The sequence below is a fragment of the Argiope bruennichi genome, chromosome 6 (genome assembly GCF_947563725.1).
Source record: "Argiope bruennichi chromosome 6, qqArgBrue1.1, whole genome shotgun sequence".
Classification (NCBI taxonomy): Eukaryota; Metazoa; Arthropoda; class Arachnida; order Araneae; family Araneidae; genus Argiope; species Argiope bruennichi.
This window is the reverse complement of record NC_079156.1, coordinates 95,037,599-95,052,281: the sequence shown is the minus strand read 5'-3', so window position 1 is coordinate 95,052,281 and position 14,683 is coordinate 95,037,599.

Below are 14,683 nucleotides of genomic sequence, written 5' to 3'. Positions count from 1 at the left end.
TTTATTTTACAAATAATTGATAAAATATAAGGGGGTTCTAAATTTAACGATTATAACTCTCTGCTGATTTCCTTATGTTTATTGTTGTAACGAAATTACGAAACTTCAGAGGCAAAAAAAGTCCGAGGATGTTCCTTCAGCTAAAAAAGATGCATTGCGAGTGTTTTAAATACCACAGATACTGCTAGACATTGAAGATAACGCAATGGCGAATGCCAATCCAAAGGGGTGGAAAAGAAAATAGTATATATTTGATTCTTAATCACAAAAAGTTCGAAATAGCTTTCTTTTAAAAATGAAATTGGGGTTCTGGAATTGGAAATTAGCGAAGTTGCATTGGGAAGATCTTTCACTCGACAAATGTATTTCTCTGCTTACATCAGCGGCCATCTTGTTTTGAAAACTCAATGCCTTTTAAAGACGACTAGATTTGTAAATTTCTACCCATACAAATACATAAAATTTAAGGCCTGAATATTGTGTGTATATATGATTCTGAAAATACTTCCGAATAATTGACATATTAGTCAATTTTAAAAATAACAAAACTTCTTAAACTACCGAGGAATTTTGTTCATCAAAAAGTATTGCTAATAAGGTACATCTTTCAAACTTATTATTGGGGCCGTGGTGGCCTGGGAGTAAGGTTTCAGGTTCAAGACCTGATTCCGCCGAAGAACTGTCGTGTAAACAGATCTGGTTCATGCTAAATCCGTTAGGACCAAACGCACTCCCGTTGGTGCGGCATGAAAACTTGGAGAGGAGGTACCATCTCAGGCGCAGTCTTCGCCATCTGACAGCTGCTCAAAATTATGAAATCTGTCCTAAAATAGTCCTACTGCTGCTTTGAAACAGGATGTTAATATAACTGAACTCAAACTTATTATCCTTTATCTTCCAAGTATAAATGTAAAATTTCTTTTCATTTTATTAGACTTAAATGGCTTGGTTCAATAAACTCTCAAAATGTGCGTATTTTAAACCATCTATGAGTTTTGAATTATCAATCAATTTTCTAACAATCAACTGCTTTCCAAATATGCTTTAATGTGCCCCTTCATTTCGCCAAGAATGCCAGTAATGCCAAATACCCAAAATTAAAAAAATATGCGGATGGTAAGGCATGCGGTTATTAGAGCTACTTTTTTTGTTTGGGTTACCATACTGGCCAAAAAGTCAATGCTCCAGTATGAAACCCGATTTTTTGTGACTATTTTAAGCCATATTTTTGTGCAGTAGTTTCTGAGGGTAAATGAGCATGAGCACTAGAGGGCAGAAGTCTGATTTCTAGCTCAAATGAATATAGAACACACACACTCGCTTGCACAACCCCTTTTTACAAGGGGACTCATTCACGCACCTTACAGAGAGAACACAAAGAAGAGAACAGCCATGCCTGAACCAGGACTCGAACCCGGAACGCCTAGATCACTGGGAAGACGCGCTACCCCTAGGTCAGGACGCCGGCATAGAGCCCTATGTTCATCGTATTAACTACTTTACATCGATCGGGCTTAGATTTGACTACTAACTGTACCCAATATAAAAATCAAAAAAAATATTGTCTTCGGTACTTTGGATAGTTGTAAATAGTTGTGAAAACTATTGTATTTTACTACGAGCCATCATCCAGTCTTTTTTTCTCAGTTTATGCACATGGGCTTATAGATTCTGGCTTCAAATTCGAACGTTTTTACAACATAAAGAAATGCATTCTAAATATCTCAAAATTAATATTTCATTCCTAGATGTTTCATCTACTTTTTTTTAGTTGGTGTGATTTTTAAACATAAATTTATCTACAAATTTACGCATAAGTTAGTAAAAACTGAGTTGGCGCATGTATGCCAAAATGGCGGTTTATGTACCTTATGGAGTACCAAAATTGTGAGACTTAAGCAGCGCTAACAAGAGGCCAACCATTTCATAGAAGGTCAGGCCTATCTCAGACCATCACGTGACCCCAATGAGACAATGGTAAATTGTTGTTGGTAATGGTAAATGGAGTAGGCGTGGTCTTTTATTGCGTATAATAGTTGGCCTCGTGTGAATGATGCTATAAATAAGATACCAGACGCATGAGCAATTGATTTTGATAGTGCGATTTGATTTTGTACAGTGTACAGTAATTGCCGTATACAGCATTTGTCCAGCAATTTGTTAATATAAAATCAAATTCAGGAGTAACAAACGCTTACGCTTCTTGAACGATAGCGTTATTTTTATAGTAGTTTCCCGAATTTTAATTTACCTACAGTAAGTATTTTATAATATACCAGTGCTTGTCAAACTTTCTGCCTGATACGAATTTATGTAAATCCACCAGCTACAGTTTTTCTGAAAGAAAATAACTGGAAAAATTTTATAATGGATGTAAAACTTTCCCACTCCATGAAATATAAAGTAAATCAATCGTATCCAGCTATTTTTGCAGATAATTTGACGAAGATTGTGATGGAGGGTTATCAAGTACCTTGGAAGATTAATTTCACTACAGAAGACTGCTATGAAAAATTCTACACCAATTTTGGATCGGATATTTTGTTTGATATTGAAGTTTTAATACATCCCGAATACGAACTTGTTGATCTTAATCCTAGTAACTGGCATATGGACGAATCTTATTTGTCCAAACTCTTGAATGATTACAAAAATGTATTCTATGAACACATTGAAGAAACAAATGAAGATGCATTTATACTACAGTGTAGTCTACTGCTTTATTTTTCAGCCATGTACTTCAAAAAAGGATTGAAAAATGCTCCAATTATGGCATTTTTAGAAGTCTACTCATTCGCATGTTTATATTTGCAACAAAAAGGTTTCACACAAGAACTTAGACATGCATTATCTTATTAACATGAATTATGTAATATTTTACACCCTTATCGAATACTTTACTTTGATTTTACATTTCTATTATTAAAATATATATTTTTCAAATTCTTTTGCATTGTATAAAATAATTCATTAAATTTTATCCTTGCAAATGTTTAAATCTTTATATCAGCGATATGAAAGTTGTTTTAGGAGTTCTATAAAATGTATTTTCTATGTCATTGCCTTGGTAATCTTTGAGTGGTATTTCTCGTATGATTATTTGTACAAAAATTATTTTTCTTGTGTATATATAAAACTAATCATTATAATAATCAGTATATTTTCTGTAGAGTACATAAATGCAAGTGCACCAGTGGTTGTGAAAATGAATCGAGTCATTTTTCGTTTTTATCCTGAGGAATTAAAGCTTATAACTGAATAAATTTAAAGATTTTTTTTTCTTTAAGAGAATCTCTGATATATTCTTTTTATGTAGCGGTTATAATAACATTTTCTTACAAATTTAAAATTCAAATTTATTAAGTTGAATTAAAATTTTATGACTTCGGTCACTTTCAAAACTGGTGACTAATTCTTAATGACAAATACTGTTTTAAGGGAAATTTAATAGAAAACGTTTTTTTTAAATTGTATTTTTAACATTTTCGTTATAAATTTTCTGTGAAATGGGAAGTAAACTTCGATTTTTAATTTTTTTATTTTAATCCCTTTTTAGTACAGTGAAAAATATTTTTATAATTAAACTTTAATTTCAGACCCAATGAAGACATTAAATGTATATTTGATTTTTAATGTTAGTGAATTCATTGGTAGCAACGTTTAATTACAATTTTGAAAAATAATCATTTCAGTTAATATTTTATGTGTATTTGTATGCATTTCACTGTGGCTAAGAGCGCTCCAAATATGTTGATTCTTTTTTTACATTCATTTAGTTCTATGCACTTTAAGGTGCTAAATATTTCTGACAAGCTTTTGATGTTGAAACATTTTTTTCTTGTAATATTGTTGTAAATAATGCGTTGGAATTTTCTCTGTAAAATTTTATATGGTCCTATTAAATATAATTTTGATTTATATGCTGTTGGGTTTTTTTGTGCTTTGAAATCGCTTACTACTTCATATCTATTGTTTTCAAAATGTCGGCTTTAGATCGCATGGAAATAAATTGATGTTAGAGTCGTGAGTCTAAGATTTTAACTCGGTGTTAGTCCATCGAACTCTGTCATCAAGGATAAAGCTTCTTGGCAATTGTGGTGTAGACTATTTAATAATCTGGTAATTTGAGCATTGATGAAAATTATTCCTTGTCTCTTAAAGAATTGTAAACTAAATAAAAATAGAAACCTTACTTTAAATGAATCAGTTAATTAAATTATAGAAGAAACTAGTGAAATATGACCTTGGCTGAATTGTTTGCGCTGACTAGAATTTTAGTCCACCTTTAGTTGATCATAGATTACAAAGTGTATCGAAAGGCTGTTTGATTTCAATCCTTTCATGTACTGTAATGGTGGGTCAATGAACCCGTTTAAAAGATTAATTTCGCCATTTTTATTCTTCTACTGGATTGAAACTATGGTAAAATCCTAGTTTAGTGTGATCTCTATTTCACAAAGGATGCCAACAGTATAAAGTCGCCAATCAAAATGACTGACCATATAAATACTATGAAATATTTACAATTACCCACAATTTTTAATAAAATTGTAAGATTTATTGATCATAATTGTTTTCATATGAGAACGTGTCTTTTTGAACCTTTATGGGTTACAATTGCTGAATCTCTTTTGAAATAGCGAACATTTGCAAACCTGGCGTTTGTAAAATAGACCATAAAATACGAACACATGATGCCTGCGGCATCTGAAGCTAGCACCAAGTAGAATTTTTTAACTTAAAAAAAACATCCCACGGCTTCTATAGAGTACCGTCGGGAAACTAGTAGCTTCGCTAGTACATTCAACATAAGGATTCTGAGAAAAACAAAAATGGCACAAGGATGGCTATTAAAAGTTGATGTTCTTCTTAGAAAGAAATTTAAATGAATAAATGCAATTACTCGGTTCACATAATTCTTCATTTGAGCAGAGAACGATTTATAAATTCCTATTATATATTCTAAAAAAACAAAAACAGTGGAACTTTTCATTGATGGAAACATCGTTTTATCGGCACCATATATATATTGATATGTAAAAATAGAATTCTCAAATGCATTTCATAATATTTGTGATCATAATATTTCTGATTTACCCGATCATTAGACATAGGGTTATTGAATATACAGATTTATCGAATAATCACGGGAGATCCACGAAAGAAATAACAAATCGTAAAGAATTCTATTAGACTTTTAATAAATATTAAAATGAATTGTGAAATGAAAGCAAACGATTTAATATGTTCGAGTAGATGTCTTTAATTTCAATTCTGACAAAATTCGAAAACAGACGATTTTAATTAGAATTTTAAAAAAATTGGTGAGAATTCCAAAAGGATAAATATTATTTGTTCATATTCCACTTTAAAAACGGCATTGGATGTTTTATTAGTAGTGATGCTTTTATAAAACTAATTTAATTAAATTCTTTAATGTATGTTTATTTGTCGATTATTTTTAATTTTCACTTCTTACAAAATTGCTGTAGTAGGTGAGCAGCTCAACAAGTGAAAGCAATTATAAACAAATCAGTATTAGGATTACTAGGAAAGTTATTTTTCTAGATTTGTCGAGTTACCGTATTGGCGACAAATGCGTGGGCAACTAAACTAGGTTTGAACCTAAATGGTAAACTAGAATGTATGAAAATTCAAATATTTGAAAGCTTTAACAAATTACACTTTCAGAATTAGATATGATGTATAATATATTAATTCGATCTGCTTTAATTTTGTGATTACAAAGAAAAGTCTTATTTGGAATACTTAAGCGTAAGAAAATGTTTACATAAATGAGAGTTGGTATCACTTTTCATTTACAACATCTTCGATATTTTACCCAATGGAAATTGAATATAACTTAACTTAACTTAATGGCACAGGTGTTATATGGTTGTCGGATATAACGCATTTAAAATAATGAAAGTATATGATAGCACTAGAAACACTTCACCTAGATTGTTTATGTAATTTCACACATTTTTGAAAGAAAGATTATTAAAAAAATTATATTTAGATTACTGGAAGAATAAAATTAGTTCTTGATACAAAGATTTTAATTAACAAATAATGTTTTGTGAAGAATATTGAGAAACAAAATTTCGTTTTTTATTAATTTATTAATTTTGCATGAATTGCTATTTAGCTTTTATTTTATTTTTTCTTTATCACCTTCAAATGAAATCTTCCCTTTTCTAGATTAGATATTTTCATTAAGTAAAATATGTTTTTCCTTTGCTGCAATTTTGCTACAAAAGATTAAAAAAAAATTGAATTAATTCCCTCAAGATTTTTTGAATCCTATTTTTTTTGCATATATATATATATATATATATATATATATATATATATATATATATATATTATTTTATCTATTTTGGGTAATTTTATTCTGTTTTAATTCCTTTTCAAAGCCCAGCTTTAAATGCGCTAGTTATAAATATAAAATGTTGATCATTTTGATGTTTTGTTTCATTATGTAAGAAATACTTTATTTTCCCAAATAATAAATGAAGAAGATTTCACAAAATCAAAAAATGTGGAATTTTCTATGTAACAAGTGCTCTTTAAAATTATTATTACAAGAATGAATCTAAATTGTGCTAATAATTCACCTGATCTCCACGTAACGAAGATTACTGTAATTAAAAACTTTAAAAAAGAAAGGATAACTATTCTTTAAACGTTTTAAAAGAGGGTAAATTTCATTTTTGATTCACTAAGGATTCTTTTCAGATAACTCTATCCAATGAGATGAAATAATTCACTGGAACATGAAATATGAGACATTGCTTTTTTTAAAGCAAATTTGATCCTCACTCTGAATTTTTCCTTACTTAAAATTAACTCAATGTAAAGCTTTTATTTGATTAATATTAATAGTTTTGGTTTTGATCACAATAAAGCAGTTATAATTTAGTGCTGAGGATTTATTTCCAGTGATACATTCCTTTTTTCTTGAACATCCCAAGTGAACAAGTTGAAGTTCTAATCTGATAGATTAGCGTTTTCTTCAGATAAACGCTAAAACCCTTACAGCTGAATTTAGCTTAACCTTCATTTCAAGACCTTGCAAGTATTTAGATATGTTTGTTAATCATTCCAAACTCTTTTGAATCTGAGTGAATGGTTATTTATAATTCAAAATTAGGGTTGTGTTGCATAATGTATCCCTATATAAGTAATGTACATTAATGGAAATGCATTATTTCATGGAAATTATGGCATATATCAGAAAATCCAATTCACCAGACTGCAAAGTCACATAAGATACGAAATATATATATATATATATATATATATATATATATATATATATATATATATATATATATATATATATAATTAATTAATTAAAGGCAGACAACTCTTTGATTACTGATTTTTGATAAACGAATACAAAATGTTGATTTGAAATATGAATGGAATTTATATGTACCATTGATAGTCAAAGGAGTAATATTACTTATGGAATCGATTCATGCGTTTGAGATGCATTTGAAACATATGGTGCTTATTTATTTTTAAAATATGTTACAAAACTATTTTTTTCTGGTTGTAGTATGCTACAGGGAAATGGAAAATAATGAGCTGTTACCCCCCCCCTTTTTTTTAATTGAACATTTATAAAAACCCCGTGCACCACAATGTATCACACGGGGCTTACAGAAGTAAGTATATAACACATAACAAAAGAAAAAGAAGAAAATTTAACAGTTATGAAGGATCACAGATGTCAACAATAAATTTACAGAAATTTTGAAAAGCACTTCTAGTGGAAATAAGTTGGTGAAACTCTGTAGGCCAATTTAAATTCATGTGCTTAAGAGCCAGTCTTAGGATCTGTCTTTCTTTGACAAACTTGGAACATAGAAGGAGCACATGTTCAACATTTTCCTCCCCACCAATATTACAATCGCAGGAAGATGACGGAAATAAATTAAATTTGTACAAATAACTTTTAAAGTTACCATGACCAGTTAGAAATTGGGTTATTTTGTAATTAGTATAAAAATGATGGCATGATAGTCTCTTATTAATGGATGGAAAAATTTCTTTGTTAAACTCCCTTTATTTGAGAGATATTCTTGATTCTAAGAATCCACCTTTTTTCTCTCGTAATCTTCTTGTAAAAGGATTTAGGAATTTTGGGGCGCAGTGTTCCATTCCTTGAAAAACCTATCTTCGCTCGCTTCTAGAATCGTTAAATTTAACAATAAATGGAAAAATAGGTTTAAAATTCCCTTTTAATCTTCTTTTTTATTAATAGATAATAATCTAAACAAAGCTGATCCATATTTTTTGGCCATAGCGTGCTACGCCAAAGCCTATTTTTTCAAGGAATTTTGTTTACTTTTTCTAGTAAAAAATAATTATTAGAAAAATAACTTCAAGTTATTTTGTTGGGCGCATTTTAATCTATTTATTTTATATATATATTTTTAAATTTTTTATAGAGAAAACATACGTTTAATGGTTGGAAAAAATTAGGTGTTCAGTTAGAACACTACGCCAATCGTGTTACTCGACGGTAACACGACGGCCGGGAAGAGAACACCTATGTCTTTGATTCCTGTTCATCCTTTTTCATGGCAAATGAAATCAGTCCAAGGTTCTTTACTTAGAGCTAGCTACACGGTGCTTTCTGCTCTTTATTTTGAATTTCGTTTGTTTGTTTGTTTCTTATGGCACTTGCCACTGACAAGCCCGCTGTTACGAAGACAGAGATTTAAGCCTGAGGGGGACGTCTCTTATTTTTTATAGAAGCGCCAACTAAGGCCAAGAGTACGACTTTTCCACTCACGCATCATTCATTCGCTTGCACAACCCCTTTTTACAGGAGGGCACATTCACACATCTCACAGATAGAACAACAGAAGAACAACCATGCCCAAACCGGGACTCGAACCCGGGACGCCCAGATCACGGGGAAGACGCGCTACCCCTATGCCAGGACGCCGGCTTGAATTTCGTTAATGTTCGTTTCATAAAAAAAATGTAAATACTTTAATTTTCTATACATTTTTTTCTATATACCTTATTTTTTTATTTTAAATATAACTATAATTTTTATTGTAAATTAATTGTATTGAAAATGGCATGGAGATTTTCAATTAAATCTTTCTAAAACACCATAAATCTTTCAAACATTGCCTTCCCATAGCGAATCTACGCATGTCTTCTTGTGGTACTCCTTGGATCATTTTACATTTTCTACGTAGGTATAAAGTAGGGTTTTTTTTAATTCATATACTAGAAATTTTATTCGTTTTCATGCTTTACTGCAATGCTTGCTTAATTGCACATTTCAAAGCTCTACGGCACAGTGTTTCAACTGATGAACACTTTAAAATCAAAAAGGATAAGTATAATCAACGAAATTTAACTTGTGTACTCTTATGGGTATAAATAGGTTATCTACATCTTTTTGAGTTTAAAATTTAAAGGGTGTTGTACCTTATAGGGTTAATCGATAATTCTTTTATGTTCTACTTTAATAAAATTGAAGTTCATTTATCGTATTCGAACAGCATGACAAAATATAAAGGCCGAAGACTTCTATTAAATTTACAAGATTTTTTATTTATTTAGAATTCATTCAAATTATTTAAATTATCTACGATATTTGTAATAAATAAAAAAAAATTACTCTTGTTAAAAATTTAAAAGAAAACTTCATCCGGGAAATATATACTCTATAGTATCGGAACATGGAAAAAGAAATTGAAATATTCTCAATATTTAACTGTGAAATGCTTTGAATGAAATATCAGTCTCCCAAGTCACAGTCTTATTCCCATTCGAAAAATGTCAATCTGATGGAGTTTTACTTGAATATGTTTGACAGTTTCCTCCAAGGCATTAAGAGCCCCACTTCCTTCAGATCTAAGTATCTTGACAGTATTTTTTGGGCCAGTGTAACCTTAAGTTTCTATAGGAAGAATAAATCTTTAAGCATCGAGTGCATAGGATTCTGGTGAAAATTTGCGTGAATTATTAACAGTGGTAAATTTAACACGGCTTATAGATTTTGACTCTCTGCATTATATGTATAATTATATTTAATGCATTAAATTGGGGTGTATATTTTTAGCATTAAATGTGTTGATTCGAATCAAGTTTTGAATTAAATCCGTCTAGCGGTAATTATATTTGCACTGGCCCCTTCTTATCGGAGGGCTCTTTCACACATCTCACAGATAGAACACAGGGTAAAGAACAATCACGCCCAAACCAGGTCTCGAACTCGGGACGCCCAGATCGCGGGGAAGACGCATTACCCGTATTCCAGGAAGCCGGCTAAAGACAATATGCCTTAGATAATTGAAATTTGGTATCTGATTTTGTTTCTAAAATTGTAGTTTGGCAGAAATTTTGGAATCAATTGATTAGGAAAAAAAAAAGACCAGAATGCATATTTGATTAGGAAGCACAAAATGCTCATGGATGTAATTCTAATAATAACATCTGACCTTGTAGAATTTATTTTACTTTATTCATATGCGGGGGGATAATTCTGTTTCAAGGAATGAACAAACCTGCTACAAATGAACTGCGAAGTTAGACCAGATAAATATGGTTGACCATTTTCTTAATCATCACTCAACTGCGTCATTGGTTCATTCTTCGATATGACATCAACTTAAGGAACGTTTAACCCCCTCCTCTCTGTGTGCGGAGCAAAAGGGAATAGTACCTTTATTGAGAAGTACATGAAAGAGTTTCGGGGGGGGGGAGGGATAATCCCATTGGTTTAAAAGATGGTGTAAGAATATAAAAATTTATGTTTTTAGAAAACATCATTTTTTTTTCCTTATGAAGAGCTAGATTTTGTATTGAACGGATTTTAGTTCGATATTATAATGAGGGTTATGTGTAAAAAAAAAAAAATCGAGTAAATTTGCTAAACAAAATTATTCAATTACATCGTGATAGTAATTCACCTTCTTTGTTTGTCCCTTTCTATATTTTAAATCCATATTTCTTGTCTTAGTTTTATTTCAGTAGCTCTTTTATTGTACATATTTTATCAAACAGTAATTTAAATTTCTACACTTCTTTTCAATTATAATCAGTTATGACGAGCTGGTTTCTTTCTTTGTTCTTCGGTATTGAAAATCGCAAAATAATTTTATTGATTACGCGATTGTATTGATACTTTTACATCAAAAATAAGTTTCCCGTAATTCTTCGTGTAACAAATAATCTTTTTTTGTGTAGAATTTTTTCATCAACAAAAGAACTGTTGAATTGTAGTAAAGTAACAATCCAGTTTTACTGAGGTATTAAAAAATCCATTTAAGATAAAGGAATGTTCTTTTTTAAAAATGCAATTAGTAATCCTATATAAAAAACAAAGAAAAAAAACTGGTACAATGGCGGTTTTTCACCTCCAGAGAGAGAGAGAGAAAAAAAAAACCTTGAGAAATTTATTAAATCAGTTTAAATTAAAATTGGCAAAAGTAACCCAAGTCTAGCTTTTCTAATCTTGGATATCATACATTCGAGAACAAAAATGATACAAATAGCAATTGTATAAATTTATTAAATGATAGCTTTGCCATAATACTAATTTTTAATACAATATTTTTTCTTGCATATAAAATATGCATAGAAAAAAAATGCTTTCTATAAAAAATTTTAACTTAAAATTTTCATGGGGCACAACATTTTCAACTCCCTAAGCTCCCAAAAAAATTTTAACTAAATATTTAATATTTTTAAAAACACTTTGAAGTAGATGGGTAAAATTTAGTATGCATTTTGTACACCAAATTTGTATATTTCGATTAAATTTTGAAGGAAATCGTTTAAAAAGGAAGAACGTCTATCTAATTTCCTGAGTACTAAGAAGAATAATCACTTTAAAACGTAGAAATCTGAAGTGAGAAACTTTTCATGTTAGAATATAAATTGCAGACAGGTACCAAAATTGAAACTATATCAGTTAAGTGCTTGATCATCCGTCCATCTGCATTTTTGCGTCCATGATAATTCAAAACTGAGATGGGCTGCGGTAGCCTGATGGTAAGGTCTCGCCTCATAAGCCGTAGGGTTTCAGGTTCGAGACCCGATTCCACCGAAGAACCGTCGTGTAAGAGGGTCTGTTGCATGTTAAATCCATCAGGACCAAACATCCTCCCGCTGATGTGATGTGGTTTGAAGAGGGGTTTACCAGTTCAGGTGACGTCCTCATCATAAAACCGCGGTTCAAAATTACGAGGTCCGTCCCAAAATAGCCCGAGTGTTACTTTACAACGGGATGTTAATATAACTAATACAAACTGCAAATAAATAAATAAATAGAATTTAGTATATCATTTTGTTGCTAAAAATTGTATTTACTTTTCAAATTTTATTTTCCTTTTTTTTTTTTTAAATGAGTTTTTTTTTTTTTTTTTTTTCCAGTACGAAGTACAAAAATCTCTGTTGTGTAATCCTAAAAATAAAAATCTGATTACACTTTGCATTCAGGCTTTTATCAAATGTCCAAAGTTTAACGTAGGAGAGGAGGTAGCACTTGTATTAAAGAGTACACGAGAAAGTTGTTCCATTTCCGAGAATGCTACCGAGAATGTTGACCATTTCCGCAGTTTCCTCTATTACCTGCTGACATTTTAGCAAAATTTCAGAAATTACGGCAAACTATAATCGAAAAATAATTCTGAAATTACAAAAAAAAATATCTATATTATTTGATTCAAAGAATTAAATTTTCCTATCAGGAAATTTATAAATATAAAGTTGATTTATTTGCCTGAAGGCAAAATATTATAGATTTATCTATTTTAATTCGTAAGAATTTATGTGTTCAAATGTTCTAAAACTTGTCCATTCATAATATAAAGAGAAATAAATATTTTGTTAAGTAACTATACATAAATGAGTTTAGGTAATAGATGACTTTTGTAAAAATTCAATTTCAAAATAATTCAGTTATAAAGATTGCGCTTGAAAATAAAGATTATAAAATTATCTGAATTGTATATTACATAACTTTTCATTTCTTTGAAGATCCACATTGTATATGCAAATTAAACACTAATTAACTTTTATACCAATATCCGTATCGTAACGCGCAGTTTTGAGAGTTCATTTACATGAGCCTCTCTTCAAAATCACTGTTCAAAACAGTTGGATTAAAATCTAAGTGGATATCCGAATTCCTTTTCCGTTGTACGTACGACATTCTATTTAAAATAACCTGCAAGGAAATTAAACATAAATGTCTTTCTACGACAGAGAATCATTAACATTTTCATTTTAGGGGAGATGCACCAATTCCTTTTATTAGAAACTTCAAACCATTTATTGTCTTGCCAAGTCTCAGAAACAGAGCAGGACGTTTATTGAACCTGCTATGCGGATGCATTAAATTCTTACTAATTTTGAAAAGTCATATCCTTCCACAGAAACAGATTTTCTGTGTTTACTACCTGTGAGCAGAGAGAATAGATCTTAAGGTTGTCAGTAGCAAGAGTTCTATGAAATGTTGGTCGAGATGTATTGTAATAAAAGCGTAAGTTTCCAAGATCTTTGTAGGATGAAAGGGAATTACTCAAAGGAAATATAGGTTTATTTATTTATCTCAATAAGTTTGCTAATATTGATGTTTTGTATGTTAAATCCTTTACTTTTAGAAAAACTATAAAGTGTATAATAGAAGAAAACTACAAAGTGTATAATAGAAGAAAACTACAAAGTGTATAATAGAAGAAAAATAAAAATTTATATGAAGTAGAATCAAGTTAAACCTTTGAATATAAATTTAATCTTAAGCTGGATTTCTTTTTCTTCGAGAGGACCTCTTAAAGTACCTTCCTGGGTTCGGAGGGACATTTTAAAAAAATCCTTTGATTAGTAATTTTAGTATAATATCTTGATTTTTATAACTCAAAACAATAAATAATGTCAATTAGAAAATTCTTCTTTCAAATTCAAATTCTTCAATTCAAATTATTTTTCTACACAACATAGTTATTGTACTTATAAAGGTAATGAACTAAAAGCTAAGAAAAATATACAAATAAAAAAAATCATGCATCTTCGAGCATTTTTATGGTAAAAATATTGTAAAAATCATACATTCATACTGGCAATAAAGTGCTAAAAATCAAAATCAATTAAAATTAGACCTAAATCCTTTGTTCATTGCTTTCATAACACTTATGATAATTTATATACAAAATTTCAAGAAAATATATCCATAACCTTTGGTGAAATTGTGTTTTGCGTAATAAACTTTTGACGAAATTCACATTTTTAAAAAAATGCATTTAAAGTTTTTATTAGTATACCTTTAAAATAATATTTTATTTTTAACACTTAAAATTCACCACTTTAGTAGCAAATGCCTTCTTTATTCTCTGTTTTATTATTTTTTTCTTTCTAATAGCCCATTTTATTTTTCTGGACAATTTTGTAACAAGCAAAGCCTGTCTTTTAACAGCAACAATTCTCTCGTTATCGAAGCTACTGTATTGTGTTAGTATGTAATGACCTGGAATAATACCCAATTCCTTAAAAATTGAAAAACAGCACCGCTATATTTGTCTCTAAACGCAAAGTTTTCAACTCAACAAACGTATTTTTGGGGATAATTGTCCATAATAGATTGTTCAAACTTTCATTAACACTTTGTGTTTTCCCATGAAGGCATTTATCAGAAGACTTTGGTCAC